The sequence below is a fragment of the Plectrocnemia conspersa genome, unplaced genomic scaffold, assembly GCF_051122295.1.
Source record: "Plectrocnemia conspersa isolate PC_06_02 unplaced genomic scaffold, ASM5112229v1 ptg000010l, whole genome shotgun sequence".
Lineage (NCBI taxonomy): Eukaryota > Metazoa > Arthropoda > Insecta > Trichoptera > Polycentropodidae > Plectrocnemia > Plectrocnemia conspersa.
In genome coordinates, this window is record NW_028277174.1 from 11,723,683 (window position 1) to 11,742,636 (window position 18,954).

The window sequence follows — 18,954 nt, forward strand, 5'->3', positions numbered from 1 at the left end:
CCTGATCGAATCAATTAAGTTCGGCGTTGAACTCGCACGCTTCGTTTCTACTACGATACGGAATTAAGAGTCAATGTTGATTCAATAGACGAATTCGATCATGTGATTCAGATGAAAGTTGGAATAATTGTAATAAAATGGAGTAGCATTACATTGAGATGTTATCGAGTTGTGAGGTTGGATCTTTGCCCGCAGGCTTTGATGGCCCTAAACTTGATGCAAAGTACCGTGATTACGCATCGAAATCGAGCAGTGCACAATAATGGATGGATTTATTTATTATATCTTGTGCTTGGTTTTGTTATGACAATGCCCTTAGGATATATGCAGATACATTATTTATAATGTAAAGTTAAATGCAGTGGCATCAATATGGCAAGAGATTTTTGTATATAAAAAATAGATGTGCTTGAAAATAAATTTAGCACCTTTGAAACGCATGTTTCATATAAAAGATGTGAGAATAACGAATGATATTGAATAGTGTTTGATTTTTAATCAATTATAGGTCCCGGTTTATATCTGAGTGGTGTATTTTTTATCTTGCCAAGTTTATAAGTGTTATATGCATTTACAAATTTAATGTTAATATCCTAAACATTTTTTCACATCGATCGTTTACTGTATTTGCTTCTTCGCGTAAAACAAATTTCAAGTTTTATATCACCGATGCACCTGTTGCTTCAGTTTATTGAACTAAACTTAACGGTCCTTCGTGAATGAAACTATTGTCTCTTATTATTTAACCGGTATCGTGAAATCAATCATGATCTGTGTACGTTAATATTTTTTCAACACTATTCGATGAAAGATCTACTCGACAAGTGCAATTGCGAAAGGCCTTAACGCGATTCTGATAATATGGCATATATCCGCCGCGTAATGTGATATCAATTTCACTATCGAAATCGAAATTGGCGTTTAAAGTGTTAAAAAGAATGAATCGATGTCCAATTTACGGCCGACGTTATACAATTCGCTTTGCAAACACAGTTTTCGTTTATTAAAACGACGATATTCGAATGGAAATCGCGTTGCGCAAGTCGTTAATTCGTTATTAGTGAAAGGTTATTCGTTTTTCATATTATTATATGTTTTTTTTTTACTTCAACTCGGTCGTTATTTATGTGCGTTTTTTCATGTTCTTTTTAACGGAAATTGAAGCTCGTTGTTGCTTGAATTATAATAAAATAGTTAAAATTTCCGATATGGTTTATGTAAGAATATGTTTTAGTTTATGATGTATAATTAAACGATAATAACGCTCGGATTTTAATTACAAAATTATTTGTTGCTGCATTATAGTAATTTAATATGCAAATTTAATTAGTTTATATAATAATAACTAGGTTTTATATTTAATAAACATTTGATTAAAACAAACTTTTATGTGCAATAAAATACACTTGTGCATTTCTATATGCATCACAAGGTTAAATTGTTACAATAACATTCGATAGTTAAAATGAAAATACGAGTTACATCAGTCTCATATCTCGAACTATTTATTATTGTATTTATTTAATATATAGTGAGCATTTAAAAAAAAATTAATGTATCAACTGCTGCTATTAATAAAGTTTACAGTTGACATAAAAACTCATATTTCGTGATCTGTTACTATACTTTTAACGATCATACATTAAAAAACATACGGTTTATTTATGCTTCTAAAAAGCATTGTGAGAATAAATTTTCTGGTCTAATAATTGATTATTTATTTTATTTTAATCGTGCTTTCATGTATGCTTCTTTCAAAATTACTCTTTTTTTTATTATTATTCTTTACAGTTCGTTGAACGAGTCAAAAGCCCAAGTTCGAGTTGGCTGAAATTGTTTTTTTTTTGTAAAAACGTAGGTGAAGGAATCGACCGTTACAATTATAAACGGCCTGCCGACCTGCTTGTCTTTTTATTCCCCTTTTCGTTGCTCAAATTTGAAATTTAATGTGTACAAAGTGTATTTCCTTCCGGTCTTAGACCGGTCACTTAAAGAACAATTGCCCCTAACAGACAGGTACATTCTTTCAGGGGAAGCCAACCCTAAGACGCGTCCGCGTTTCATTAACCGGCATTCTGTCTAGTCATAAATTATTGCCGCGTCTACCTAATGGAACGGATAAATTTTTATAAATGTGTGAGTTGACACGGATGGGTTATTGGCAATACCAATAAAAATATTATTGAGGCATGTCATAAAATCAGATTATTAACTGTAATTAATACACATTAATATCACTAAAGCTACTCCAATTAAATTTTCATAAGCACCTGTTAACCTTTAAGAGAAAGTGTATTGAATGCAAACACGGTATGCCATTTATCAAAGTTCTTTTCTACTGCTATCTTAAGTCATTAAAAACTTTAGTTGCAGATTAGTCAAGGATAATTCTCACAAAATTTGTCTATTGTAAAAATTACAACACGCGTACATATTCCATTACAAAATGCACAATCCATCACTTCCTCTGCAATATAAATAAATTGTTTGTTATATTATAAAAGCATTAAATTGTAGCAAACTACGGTAGATCGTTGGCCCGAAATGACTCAGCAAGACAGGTGATACTAATTATTTACTTGTGCGACTCAGATATTAACCTTTTCTGCTAGTACAACTTGACTTTATCAACTCTACACTAAAATTACTTTTCTGCGGTTTAACAATGCCAATAAATGTTTATGCATATTCAATCGCCATTAGCCAAATTGTAATTAGATACATTTTTTTGTACTAATCTCATTTCAGCTGTATATTTTTTATCATTATATTATGTGTAAATTATGCACGTAAAAAATACTCTGTTTTATGCGTCATTATATACTATTAAAAAATGGCGAGTGCTTTAATAATAAATTTAGATTTCAGTCGAATCGTTCGTATTTCGCGGAAATATCTGCCTGTGAATATAAATATGTATATAATAATATTCATGTCACGGTCTAATGCCTTTTTTGCGATTTTTTTTGGTGATTCACGTCAGAAACGTAACGCTAACGTTGCAATTGCGTCCATGAATGAATTGACTACGTTAAATCCGTAATTAGAGGATCGTAATTTTGGATTTGCAATTTTTGACCATTACAATTTTATAGCATTTATGGTTATACAATTTTATATATTTCGAAGGTTTATCGCTAATTTTTTATTTATTACTAATAAAAAATATACAATAATAATTTTTATGTATCTATTTTTTATTAAATAAAAATCTGTTTAAGCTATACGAAAAATAAATGTAGTTAATAATATTATCATAATTGAGAGATTATCTAAAATATTTTGCTTGACTTCGAGACACAGAAGATTGAAGGACATGCAAATTCTTTAGCCTATATTTTATTATGCATAAGATAAAAATAGCAAAAATCTGTGATAATCTAAAATATGTTTTGAAAAAGCAATACAAATAAAACTAAAAAAAAACATATTAAAAAGCTTTAAGATATATACAACAATATCAAAAATACATAAAATAAATTTTATGCTTAAAAAAAATTGGTTTGTTGATAAAATAGTAGAAACAACGTTTAGAGTTTAATGCCAATATTATATATATACTATAATTATTTTTGGATGTTTCTCTATAATTAAAAATTCGCGAGGTATCAGTATTTAAAATTTTATTTGTTTTTTTGGGTCATTTGTGTGTATTTTCAAAAACAATTTAATGTTATATTATCAATTAGATTAACTAAAGTTTAGTCATATAAGATATCTAATAATTTATTTGGACAACCCCTAAATCCCAAAGTCGGACCTGTCAAAAGTCACGAATATTAATTTTATGATCCATTAACAAGAGTCAAGTTAGATTTTATTATATTAACATATTTTAAGGCATAGTATATTAAATATAACAAGATTTATAAATTTTCGCAAAATTGTATTTTGATTTTATACATACGATATATTAACTAAAAATTTAGCTCTTATATATTTATAATAAATATATTTGCTCATTATTGCGCATTAAAAACAATTAATTTTTAAGCAATAATATAATTTTATTTTCCTAATTATATAAAATTATTATAATATATTCAATTGTAGAATGTCTAAATTGGATTAGTGGGATAGAGTATGTTATAAATATATTAAATGTATTAGTGTTTATTTACAAAATGATTTTTAATAAAAAAAATATTACTCTATGAAATATAAATTTACACATATACATTTGAACAGAATTTAAAGTACTATTTTACAACCATTTTTTGATATTAAAATAAAAATTAAACACTATTGGCTTCAATTAAGGGGAAAAACTTAAACTAAAAAGAAAGAAAGGATTAAGGAGCAATTAAAGAACATATATTCAGCGACATATTTGAAACTAATAAAATGTATTCTTGTTCATTAGAAGCGGAATTTCTTAATCATATTAATTCTATGGATACTTGTGGGATGAAACTTTTAACGGACAAAATTTTGAGATGTATGGAAGAAAATCACAAAGGAAAATTACTGTAATCAGTTACATGTTAATTTAAGAACTTCTGTTTTTTTATTAAATTAAAAATTAAAAGAGGATAAAATAATATCCGTAAATATCACAAGTACCAAAAATATTTGAAGAAAAATTATTAAAAATAATATATTAAATATATTTTAGTTACATTTAAGCTAAAATTGTATAGTAAATATATTGCTTTAAAGATGTGAGGTTTTCGTTGATTAGGACGACTCTCCCACTTTCTTTTTCAACATTTTTATTTATCTGCGCACGTTGCTTTAATTATTTATTTTAATACCACCATGAGAACGCCCTTGAAATTCCATAAAAAAATTCACACATTTCCACCACAATCCATTGTTTCGCGTTAAAACACACCGACCGCCGACGGTTACGCGAAACATTGAGGTTATGTTTACATCTGCCTTTGTATAAAAATATACACATACTCAGATAAAAATACAAACATAAGTCGGCGGCGCCTGTCATCGTCAACGACTGTCAATTTAGATTTGTAAGAATAAATTAGGAACCAATACTCTCTGCGGCCAATCGGCGGGTAATTGTACCGCCCACGGCAACGGCTACTGTGCCCAATCTCGTTTCCCAGTATTTGTGACCGACTACTGCCCGTTTTTTTACACTCTTTTATATCCAGTTGTGATCGGTTTTTTGCTCTCGTTATAATTTATTATTTGCCGCTACCGGTATTTTTATTGTTAAACGCTTTCTCATGATCGATGGTCACTATAGTATAGTGGTGTGCGCTAGACACACACAATCGCAGGTAATGGTTACATTATGCGATTTTTTTATTATTTAAAAATAAACAATAACGAGTGTATGTATAAGGCATCAAATCGTTTCCAATGCGCTTATTGAAAAGTACAATAATTTTGTGGTGGTCAAAACAATCCTCGTGTTGCGACGATGGCACCCTGGATCCGAGGGTGAGAGGATGTGGGATCCGGACCCATATACTTTATAATTCTGATTGCGGTGCACATAAAACCGCAGAGCATTCTCGTGCGATATATATATTGTAATGCATACAGTAGTTCCTTTATATATGTATGTATGTATGCGTTCTAGAGATTTTTTATGCGCAAAGCCCTAAAAAATATTTTTCTCAATAGTACTTTGAATGACAAAGTTTTTACAATTGATAAATATTTAAAAAAAATTGTAAAAGCAACATGTTTTAATATAGGCAAACATATAAAGGCAAAATATTTGTTTAATTGCGCATTACTTAAAATACAGTCTTCTCTAAAAAAGTTAAAACAAACTCAGAAAAATAAAAACGTGTAATCATTTGATCGGCTATTACATTATGAAGTATGCATAATACAGTTAGTCTTATTCACAGAAACAAACATTATAATGATATTCTATTAAAAAATAAATAAAAATATATGTCCCTAGGGATTCATAGAAAGATTTTAGGAATTTCTCGATTAGAACTTTTTAAATATCAACTTATAATCTGTATTTAAACTATAGATTCGGGAATTCCCGACTTTTGTGCTGTCTCGAAAAAATATCTTGATACTCAAGACTTTCTAATTTTATACTGAAAAAGTTATCTGAAATTATCACAACATCACTAGAAATGTTTGCAGCACTGAGATCAAAAATTAAATAAAAATTAATAAGCAGCTCATTGATTTAATACATTTATTTACAAAAGCTTGTTGAAATATTTTTGGAGTTGTTCCCAAAAAATATATATTTTAATAATAGGAAAGATTTATTTGAATGATTTTTTTTTACTTAGATAGTTCGGAATCGGATACCAAATTAATTATTAAAGGTAACACTGATCATGCCTTTGAAAATCTAAGAAGAATTAAGCAAACAACTAATATCAGAATATTTATTCAGTAAATAAGAAGAAATGCGGTCGATAAAATTAATTACAGATTTTGCAACCAACCGAAGAAAGGATACACATCTGATTTTTTAATATAAATTTTTGCTCACAATTAAGCCAACATCAACGGAAAGCAGCCAACTATTTTCAGTGACAGAAATATTTTCTATGAAAATTAAAAATACACCATCTAATTTGTTCCTAAGTGCCTTAGCTTTTCTAAAAAATATTTTGTTTAATAGAATTTGTGTTTTTTGTAGTTAATAAAAATAAATAAATGTAACATAAATATGCCTTTAGTTATTTTTTTATAAAATAAGTATGTGTATGCATTTTTATACATATAATATACTATATGTATGTGTATTAAAAATATTTTTTTCAATGATACGGTAAGAAAGCAGTCGTGTCTCAGGAATATCCGGGATTTTTTAAACTCACTTTCAACTTTAAAAAGATGAAACTACAGTATCACTAATTCAACTAATTAGAATTTCTCAAAATAATTTATTTTGATTCACAAGATCATATTTTTTGTGGTTTTGGTACTTTACTAAAAAGACGAAAATTAGTCTTTGTATTTCTTACATATATATACATGTAAATGTGCTGGCGTTATTACGACAGCTCTGAAAGAAAATTAGTCAGTTGATTTTATTATCATTTTTCAAAAATATATTGAAGTGAAAAATATACAAAAGTACGCTGGCTTTCAAAAGGACAAGTCTAGATAAAGCAAATTATTGTTAAAATAAAAGGACGAATACGCAATTTTACTGAAAAAAAAAATATTTGGCAAAAGTTTTTCACTACGTATTCTAAACAAAATTAACACGTTTTTCAGTAGTGCGAGTAAATAAATACTTGCATAAGTAAATAAAAATAAATTTATAGTTTAGTGCAAAATTACTGATTTTGTATAAAAATTTATATCCAGAAAAAAGCATTTTTTAACTATATTTATGGTAATAGAAGACTATATTTTGCTAATTTATATCATAGATTTTTTTTGATGGGCCATGATACATATGAAACAAGCATATGCAAATTAATAAATGGGTGTGTATGAAAGTAATTTGTCAAGACAATTCAATATGAATTGGTCCCATTAGATGACAATATAGCGACATGCTATTTATTGTTCTCCCAGATTGTCTTTGTGTGAAACATGTCATATAGGACGATTCCTATTGAGGTTTCGATATTAAAGAATAAATATATATACATAAATAAAATTATCGAATAAAACCGGTTTGTTCGGAGTAGTAGTCCTTTCATTCACTAAAATGAAACATCAGATGTCACGTACAATTCTGGTGCGATTTTCGTATCGCTTCTTTTTTGTTCATTGTTGTGCCACAAGGTGATCGCAAAGCGGTTTCTTATTATATATAATAATGATTTGATTATCCAAAGCTAATATATAATATAATAAGTTTAAACTAAATCGAGTAAAACTATTTAAATAAATCCATTGTCAATAAGAAACATTCATTCAGAATTAAAAAACTCAGATTAGATATGGGCGAAAGTGACGCGTTTCTTTTTAAAAAAATGTAATGAAAATACTTCGTGCCTTTCCATAAAAACATTCATTTTTTCAATATGTTCTAAACACCCTGTTCAGGTTTCCGATCAATAAATGTTTTATACACAGTAGCCGCAGAGTAAAAAATCTCAATGCAACCGACATTCCACACAAATTTTACTAAGTCTATAAACTGATGTATAGAGCATAGAGCTCTGTGTGTACGTAACCGGATATCATTTTTTGTTGTCACAGCTACACCATTGTTTGCAGGATTTGATGTAAAATTTAGAAATGAGAAAAATCGTATTGATCGTGTGTATAGTGCGCTTTAGGAGTCAATAACACCGATCGATTTACACGCACAGTCGGGATGCTGCCGGCATCTTCCGCCGGAAGTGACGCCATTTTGGGTGACGTCACGCGACACGCCGCCATTTTGTGTGGTGACGTCAGCGGCCATCTTGCGTGACCGAACGAGCGGCCATGACGGCTTTATGCGTGTGGCTGAACAATACCGGATGATGGATACAGACAGAAGCGACTGGTTCTAGACGCACGCGGTTCTCTTGTATGTTACTGAGAAAAATCGGGAAATTGTGAAAATTTTTGGATGGAAAAAATGTGAAAAACTCACATCTAAGCATGAGCAATGACAAAGCATTTTCATGATTTTTTTTGTGTTTTAGTTATTTATACAGAATGCCTAATAGATTTTCAATAACGGTGACTCACTAAGCTTCATTTTTATTTGTTACGTGAATTTTCTAGATTTCTATCAAGAAAATTTATCAGAAAATAATTATAATTGAGAAAAAATTCAACGTTAAGAATATATATATAAAAGATATGTTACATTTAGTGACTTTTGAGTATAATAAAACTATTATTCATTAATGCTCATTTAATGGAAAAAATAGTGTATAGTTTAATTATTATTTTATTCTCTGTAAATTTGTAAATATAAGATATTGACGCATAGGGTCAATATAAGATATGATATGTATTATATTTACTTTCGAGTAAAATGCAAGAAAGCTGTGAATTGTTTTTCTACATATATATTTATTGAATATTTATGATAGTCATTGTTGGATATTAACTAAGGTAAAAAAATGGACAACAAATACAGACATTTCGAAAAAACTAAAATATAATATGGAGATAACAACTATCAAATCACGTGATTAAATGTTGAAAGCTAAACGTTGATGAATTACTATTTTAATTTGATAAAACTGTAAGAATAAAATTAAATCTGACATGATTTTATTTGATCAAAAAAAGTACTCGTTTCACAAAATAACGTAGAACAAAAAATATTTATATTAAACATTTTTTTAATTTGCTAAATATTTTGATAATACTTTGAGCTATGATTTGCATAAATATTAAACTTTATAGTTAATTGGGGCACTTTTAAATGGGCATATTTATTTTGTTAAAAAGTAATAACTACTAAAAATAACTACAACTAAAAACTACTAACTGTCATCTTGTTTAAAAATGTCGACTAACGTAAAAGTACAATTAGTTATTGTTGAGTTTTTGAGAACTCTATCTGTATTTTGGTAAGGAAAAAATTGTTAAAATTTACTTTGCTATCATTATTAAAAAAATAGCTTACATCACAAATTATTTCGTATACTGTCTAAAAAATTAAAAACACGATTGTGATAATATATTTTAAGTAGAAGTAATCATATATTTAACTTAAAATTTATAATCTACGTATAAAAAATATAATTTACCGTTTTATTCAATTTTTTTTAGTAATATTATATAATTAAATATTTAATAGTTTTATAAATAACTAGTTCATTAAAAATTATAATAAGTTGTTATACTTGTATGTTTTATTAATATTTAATTGTCAGTTATATTTTTATCGATTGACTACTTGGTCAGCAGTTTTATTTAATAGCATATAGCTTAAATAAATAGTCTGCTATTTTATTTTATATGTTTAGTTATATTCTGAATGATTGTTTCTATATATGGACAAAAACAATTTTTTACATAAAAGTCGCACATAATTATTTAAATGCTATTATAAGTAATTATGTAATGAAAAAGTTCATTAGTATTGGTATTGTTAATAACAATAAAGTTTTGAACCATATGAAAAACGAATAGTAAATAATAAAATAGTTTAAATAACTAATACAGGTTCAAACACACATATTTATATATTATATTGTATCAAGACTATTGATTTTAATTTAAAAAAATATAGAACATTATTGTTTCAAGCTTTAAATAAGTACAACGCTTAATTTTTATTTAGTTATTTAGCAACTAAATACAATTAGTTGATATTTAATTGCTGAAAAAATTCATTTAGTTCATTAATATTAATTGTATTAATTTCAGAAATATGAATAAGAAATATAAGCTATTGAGAAAGTCCACAACTATGCAATATTGATTAAAAAATATCATTAATTTCTAGAATTCATGTAATTACAGTGGTTTTATCTTCGCTATTTTGCTTGTTAACTATTAGTTGTTATGCTTATGATTGTTATAAATAACATAAAGATAAGAATATAAAAATTGTGATACAAAAAAGGGCACATTTGGACTGAAGTTGAGCGGTAAGTTAGTAAAAAACTGACTACATTGATTGTTAAAATATACAAAATAATTAAGAATCAATTACACAACTGATATTTTAGAGTTTTTAAAAAAAAAAATTTTTCAGAATATTCTACTACAAATACGAACGAATACTTCTACAACTATTAGAATTATTGTAGTAATTATAGGTATCATATTATATCATTTAAATTACTGACAGTATCATTTTGAAGTTATATAAACTTCCTATGAAATTGGTTGCCAAATACATGTGAATACCTAAAGTTTTTCTTAATTTTTTTAATATTGCATGTAAAAATAATACATTAATATGCGTATATTAAATTCTTTGTTTTTTAATTTAGTATTTGCAATGATTAAGTATTATAAGAAAAATAATAAGTTTTAACAAAATATATTCTGTACAGTTTTTAATGATTTTCGGTATCTAATCATTGAAAATTTGTAGTGAAATATTAATTCTGTAAAAGAACTGTAGCGTTATTTAATAATATTTTTATTTACCTTTTCAAGCATTTGGTATTGTAAATAAATAAATAAATATGTATCAGTAAAAGGACTGTTTGATATTTTATATATAAATCCTAAATCCTGTATATCTAAATCTTTATTGTTTGTAAATTTAATAAATATAGAAAGATATATACAAATTAATATATTACCTTGATTTGTTTTGATAACATATTATTTTAATTCTCAAAATTCCTTATATTGCATATAAATTTGCCTTAAACTATGAAAAAAAATATGTTGAGAAATATTCAATCACAAGTTGTTCAATGGTTGAAATTCTCTGTCATTGTAAGATTATTATAGAATATTTTTTTGCTGTTGTTGTTATTATTTCGTTTCGCAACTATTGAATTTTTACAAATTTGTTCACTTTTTTACTGTTTTGATATCCCAAGTGCTTTTTATCGAGAGACACTTTCTAAAACGTTCTTGTGCCCTACAGTGTCCGAACGAAATACATGCACTACAACGGATAAAAAAACCTTAGCAATATTTTAACCTTGTCGGAGGGGCACTAATACGCTATAATATATATATATAAAATACACATACATATTTTATGTACATATATTGGTCAATGGATCATTTGTATTGAGCAGAGCACAGTGGCGGCGTGTCGAATTGCTCTCACCAGCTCGGCCACATTTTCACTCGCCGACTCAAAAAGTGTTGTGTCACCGCGGATCGGACAATGGACACAACACTGGCTTCGAAACGCACTCAAGGTGACAAAAAATAAACAGAAATACCTTAATCCGTAGGCTCAGAAGATTGCGACTTGCTAATACATATAGTGATTAGGATTTAAATTGTTTGTTTGCCCTATCGCGCTTTCAATTGCAGTAAATGAGTTTCTCACATCAAGATTTGAGGCTCTCGGGATCGTTCACTACTTCCTCATCGATCTGCGGGTGCATTTCCTCGGAATGCTTCACCGGAGCATGTCGTAGGATTCGTAGGTTTGGTGGAGTGTCCATCTGAGCGTGGTAGTCCGTAACATTAAGGTCAAATGCAAATCTTTAACGGCAATTATTTGTTTATTTTACGGCGATAAACATTATGACCCGACGATTTTTTTTGATATAATTTTTGAGAAAAACTCATTAATCAGTTTCTACGATTCAATACCGTGTCCTGATTTGATTTTTAATTATAGATTTTTTATGGTTGGACCGTCGTGTCGAAGGTTAGCTTTAGATTTAAATTATTCTTAAAACTTAATATTAGCAAAGGTACATAATATTATCCTAATGATAAAGCGCTTTATAGTATTCATAACGATCAAAAAATAGCGAATTAATTTAAGCATTTGTACTTGAATATAATTTTAATGGTTTTCAATAATGATTAGTTTCCTTAATAAAAAAGCCAATCTAAAAACTTGAGATACTTTAAAATGTAACGGAAAAATAAATATGCTGCCTATATTTGTAAATATAAAAATCATGCCTAGTCCCAATTCAGATTTTGGAATAAACATTCCACAGTGAAGCAAGTTCATAGACTAGTTAAATCCATCAACACAGACATCGAGAAAAAAATACTGCGGTGTTGTGTTTTTGGGTAGTTTGCAAGCATTTGACAAAGTGTAGCACCCATGACTACTTTATAAAAATTAAGCGAAAACTTCTTCATACTTTTTTAACATATAAATCATATCGCCACTTCCAAGTCATGCTTGAAGACTCCACCGCAGACTTTTACCTTATTTTTTTAGGTATGCCACAAGGAAGTGTTCTAGAACAAGTATTGTATCTGTTATTCACAGCGGACCTACCAACTGCAAAACACACAAAAATAGCTAATTTTGCGGACGATGCAACAATCATGGCATCATACGTGGTGCCGAAAGTAGCAATAAAGAGTTTACAAAACCATTTAATTAAACAATATGCATGCATGTTTGAAAATGGAGGATCAAAGCTAACGAAAATAAACCTCTCGACGTTACTTTCACGCAAAAAAGTTTGGTCTTCCTTAATGGTAAAGCGATTCCAAAATCAATCATTGTTAAATACCTAGGCATCTAGGAATTCATATTGACAAAGATTTGACTTGGAGAGCTCACATTTGGAGCAATAGAAATCTACTTTGACTCAAGCTTTGTAAGCTAAATTGGTTTAAAAAAAAATTATCATTAGAAAATATAATATTGATATACAAAGCAATAATGATACCAGCAAGAAGCTCAGGTTTAGTGTGCTTCCTCCAGGGTAAATATAAATATTATACAAAGGTTCTAAAACTATATAAATGTAATAATTAATGCTCCTTGGTATATTCCAAACGAGTACGTTGCCGGTGACTACAATTGCGAAAGTCTACAAAATGTAATGAAAAAATTGTGCTTAAACAATATTAAAAAACTAAAAGTACAACATAACAAACTAGTAAATTAAAACGTAAAAACGTTGATTTAAGCATGTAAATATATATTTAAGATGTATCATGTAAGCTTATATTACTAACAAAACTAAACCACAAATATACTAGAAATGAATTGGACAAGTAAATGAAGATTCCACTGGATATTTTCTAACGTATTATTCTCTTGTCCTTGTTCTTATTAACCAATCAAATCACTCATTGTCAAAAGAAAGATTGTGAAATAAAGGAGAAGAAAAATAAATAAATAAAAAAAAGCTTCTAAAATTGATATTTATTTTATGTCAATGTTACACTCACTCTATTTTAAAAATATGGAGTCATCATCAGTATTTTTAAATATATTTCTGATAAAGTGATTGTAGTTACCACTTCAATATCATTATATATATCTACCTATTTTTTTAATTCTTGTTTAGGCATAACACCTGAAATGTTTTTATTCCTTTTATTTATACAGTCAAGTTTTTCAAAAGTTAATGTTTCGTTATTATATTGGAAAATCCACCTTTTCAGAATGAATTTTTAATAGTTATGTTTGAGACATGCTTTCATGACATTGCTAGCAAATGCAATGCATCAAGAAAATAAATTTGTCTTACAATTCCATTTGCATCAGATTGATCTTTTAGTTTTGAAGATAATGATCATTTTATAACAAAGTAATATATATTTAAGATCTTTAATCATGTATGCTAACACTAGTAATAGAGTTAAAGCACAAATATTATAAAAATAAGTAAGGCAAATAAAGAGTATTTCCACTGGGAACTTCCAAATCTTTCCCTTGTATTTATTAACTAAGGGAAAGAGAAAAAAGGCATAAAAATCACTTATTGGCAAAAGACAAATTATAAAATAAAGGATAAAAAAATTGATCATTTAAAAATTATTAAATTTATATTTGTAATCTGCTTTTAGAAAAATATTTATCAAAAATATTACCAAGCTTAATTTTTACTATATATATAAACAATAATAAATATGTATGTTTGTTCTATTTTATATACTAATAATAAGTCAAGTAGAAAATTTATTATAGAGTGTACATATATTTTTATAGAACATATTAAGCATTTATATTAAATTTTATAAGTATGTATATTTGGTTATAAATAATACTCATTCTTATAATAAGATTTATTGGTTTATAGACATAGAAGAAATAACGTCTAAAATTCAACCATTTTACATAGAAAATTCCATCACATACATTTGCGTGTCTGCCACACGAACACCGGCGATTACACACCCTTGCAATTGTTGTAACGAGAGGGGTCAACTAAGAATTAATTTAACGGACTTTGAACACTGTTCGAACGCCATCCAGGGGGAGGCTTTCGAACAACAGGTTGCTTGGGCAACAGGTTAAATTAACATCAATTCAAAGAGTCAAATTAACCCTCGCGTTTTTCACCTTTAACGTGCAAGTATAAATAGCTACAATAAAAATAATAACGCTCACCTTTTCGCCTTTAAATCCTTATACGCCAACAACAACAATACACTTTATTTATAAAATACATTTAAATATCCGCACATTTTATACTATTGTTATAGCTGGCGATTGTCAATGTTTTTATATAATAAAATCGATCGGTAAAACGGTACGGTAAAATAGCAGTATCACAATTTTCACAATTGTTGGTCGTCTGATTTCCATTCGCGATCGAAGGCTGTGTGTATAGCAAATAATGAGATCAACAAAAAAAGTGTCTCGATTTTTTATATAATAAAATATATTTTATACATAATATATAAATACGACACTGCGCTATTTCACTTTTCGATCGAGCGTATTATTCATGCTCGTTTAGTTTCACACGAATTCGTCCGAAAACATCGATCGGCTCAATCAAAATATTTTACAATAAATATTTTTATATGTAATAAACTATCATTTATAAGTTTGGGAGATAAAAATGCAATTATTTAATTTTATAATATTTTTAAAACGCGTTTTTATTTTTATGATTTTTAAGTTTGATCTGATTTTTATGGGTTAACTTTCGTTGTATTTTTACGGGTTAAATTCGCGGATGCTGTATAAGTGTGTGGCGTTGCACCTGAGCCCGGCGCGACAATGATCCAGCCGAAGGATCTATAGATCAGGTGTTCGTTTGTGGCGCGTGCTGGTGCGCCGGAGTACCGCGCACCAATGCGCCAAGGTGGAACGGGAAGTCGCGCACGCCGCCGACAACAGCGCTCCTGGCGGTAGATCGTTGAAGCGATCTAGATCGATTAGATCGACCAACCACCAAGAAAGAAAATTCAACACTACGCCGTAGTGCCGTAGGAGGGGTTTCCTCATTAAGAATGTGTGCAGTGCATGCTCTGATCGAGTATTGTATAATAGAGTACAATACATGTGTTTGTAAAATTAATTATATGATTTGATTTATGGTAGGGTAATGTTATGCACGATAGTCTGCACGAGTCTAATTAAATGCATAGGGTTGAGTATATGTGATTTAATTTGCGATAGCACGTGTCTGAATTATTATTAAGAAGATAGATACTTCTTTCAGAGTTTATATCATTTTAAATTTTATCATAAAAATAAATTTATTATTACCATTTTTTATAAATATTTTTTTTTTTATTAAACTTAATGAAATATATTAGCAAAAATATGAAAAAAAATATTATTTAAAATTTTAATGTAAAAGATACGTTAAAATATATTATTTATTTTACGACTACACAGAAATTCATATATTATTTAGTTACTATTGTAAAGAAATTCTACGAGCTATAAATTTAGAATTAAGAAATACATAAAGAACCTGAACAAACCAGAAATTATGTATCAATTAATAGTTATTATATAAATTCTACAATAAATAATTGAATCAATTTTACAATGAAAGAAATTAGAAAATCTAGTGAAAATTGATAAATTAAAATAATAAATATGCGATAAAATTATGATTAAAGTAAACTAAAATAATTGATTAAAGATACTATTTTTAGTTATTATCAGGACTTTTTTTAAACAAAAAAGGTGCTGAAACTCACTCTTGTCAAGTTTTTACTAAGAAATAATATATTAAAATATCATTTAAATAAAAATAAAGCTAGGCTGACACGAAGCATATAAAAAGTTAAACAAAATTAATCATAATTTTTGCTGTACTTTTGACATATAAAATCTAAAGTTCAACTAATAAATGTAAAATAAAATTGTAAAAAAATCTTATATTTGAATAAAAGTTTATAGTGATTTCCAAAGTTTTGTCCAATTCTCGCCTGACAACTTTTCTCGATTCCTTTTTTTAGTGTCTATGACCGAATGAAATCTGAGATACCACAGATCAACGTATTTTGAAGGATCGAAAAGTGGCAGAGGTGGTCCGACGAGTTTGATGAACAAAAGTTCCGAGACTGTATTGGTCTTGAAGGAAGCTGTTATTGGAGTAATAAATAATTAGATTAATTAGTGAAAGCCCGCGTTCACATTCACTAGAAAAAATAGGAATTGAATTCAGAGCATATATCAAATGCAATATTTTTCCGGATGTCTTTTCGAGAATGTATTTGCTAATTCCATGAATTATTTTTCTATCGTTTATGGTAGCTGATTGACATGTTTTTAAATTTCACCTCTCCAAATGTCAACTGAACATCAATATCTTTAGGCCAATATTTTTAGTCAAGTACGCTAAACCTAAGTACAAACTCAACATTTTTTTTATCTAGCATAATTTTTTAAATTGCCTTATATTAGGGTCCAAAATCATTTGCTTTCTCTTGAATTTGTCCAGAAAAATGCATATCATTTAATGAAATACTGTGGATTTTAATGAAATAAAAATATTAAGAAAAACAATCACCGACTGGCCAACTAGTAAAAACAGGAATGCCTTCCCTGATTCCAAGTCAGAAATTCTCGGGTAATCCGTCAGAAAAATTAATAATAAAAAATCTTGAATCTATACCAAAAATATTTTTTAAAATATGTCATTTCAATTACATTTTCACGGATAAATATATATTTTTACCAGTAAAAATATAATTTATCTGGCAGGTGCTACTAAATTATATGATTTAAACTTTTCGTTGTAATATATATAATTGTATATTTATATACTGATCATTATTTATTGTATTTTTCAGTGAAGTCATATTTTCACTAGTAAAGTCCAAATACATTTTTACCAGTAGATATATATTTCTACTAGCAAAAATATAATTTAACTGATAGTGAAATTATATGCTGTTCTAAAATGTCTCTGAAACTCAATTTGACAGTTGCGAAACGTAAATTCGCTGTTCAAACCTAAACCTAACCTACGCGAATTAGCCAAACTCAACCTGACCCAATGAAAGTTCTAAAACTAATTACAATTTTAGAACTTTCATTAAGTCTAAAGTACAAACTTAGCCAACACAACCATGGGGAGAAAATAAGCGAAAAAAAAACAAAATACAGACAAACGTCGCATATTGCGCCATAGTTTGTCTGCACTTCAATATTACAGTATGTTTTAAAAATATAGTAGCGATCCTTATCGATATTATTATAGACTTTTGATTGAGAGTATTGGTCAAAGTATATTCAAATCGAATTTTGGTCAATAGGAGGGCGCAAAAACAATTATCACTTCTCAGAAGTCAAAAATTCACGTCAAAAGCAATTAAATCGTGTCGGAGCCATCGCACTGCGACGGCGACGGCATGATTTTATTGCTTTTGACGTGGATTTTTGACTTCTGAGAAGGGATAATTGTTTTTTGCGCTCTCCTATTGGTCAAAATTCGGTTTAGATATTTCTCATTCGTTTTTCACTTATTAGTCGCATGAATAATGTCATTTAATAAAAAACTACGAATTTTAGAATTATCATAAATTATCAATTCGAATTCAATATCGTAATAATAGTAATAATTTATTATAATAATTTTCGAAGAATTTATTTTGGACTTATACAAATAATAAATGTAGGAGAGATACATATTTTAAAATAAGTTATTACAATGAGTCCGTGCAAAGCATTATTTTTTTATATCTAGCAGCGAAAACATTGTGTTTACTACAAAATTATATACAAGTCCTTAATGAGTTTCAATTATAAATTAACTTTGTACCATTGAATTTTTAATAAGGGTTTTGTTTATTATAAATACCAAAAAAAAAAAATGTTACAATCCTCTCAATCCAAATATGATTTAATAAAAATAATAGATTGACACAAATTCTCATATTATATTTTTTAATTATTAAAATTAGTAATCAACAAAGTAAAAAACTGATAAAATCAACATAAATCACAGATTTAGTGTTCTAAGCTATAAACTAAATCTAGTTGTTAAGCTAAAGCAGTAGTATCCGATCCAAATTTTATTTTATTACACCCCATATTTAAAAAAATACTGATGTTAAAAACTTATTGTCGGTTTTGTATTTTTTGCCTACGATTTTATTATCGGGTGAAATAAGCTATTTTTATTAAACGGGTTAATAAATATTTATAAATGGGTATTATTTAATTTTAATGGGTTAATGCGTTTGAAACAGCTTAGGATTACATTAGAATTTAATAATTGTTTATTATAAACTGTGTTTTACTTAAAAATTAAAAAGAAAGCATATTACAGA

General features: G+C 28.0%; 1 protein-coding gene across 4 annotated transcripts in view; it reads right to left on the minus strand.

The window, feature by feature from the left end:
* The window catches only part of LOC148230625 (uncharacterized), a 116,279-nt gene extending 100,761 nt beyond the window's left edge, over positions 1-15,518 (minus strand). For 2 of the 4 annotated variants that reach the window (XM_088194322.1, XM_088194320.1), the window contains exon 1: positions 15,423-15,518. The gene's annotated coding sequence lies outside the window, so the exon portion shown is untranslated. The remainder of the gene's footprint in view (positions 1-15,422) is intronic. The other 2 variants (XM_088194319.1, XM_088194318.1) reach the window with 1 other exon arrangement.
* Between the last annotated feature and the right edge of the window lie 3,436 nt (positions 15,519-18,954).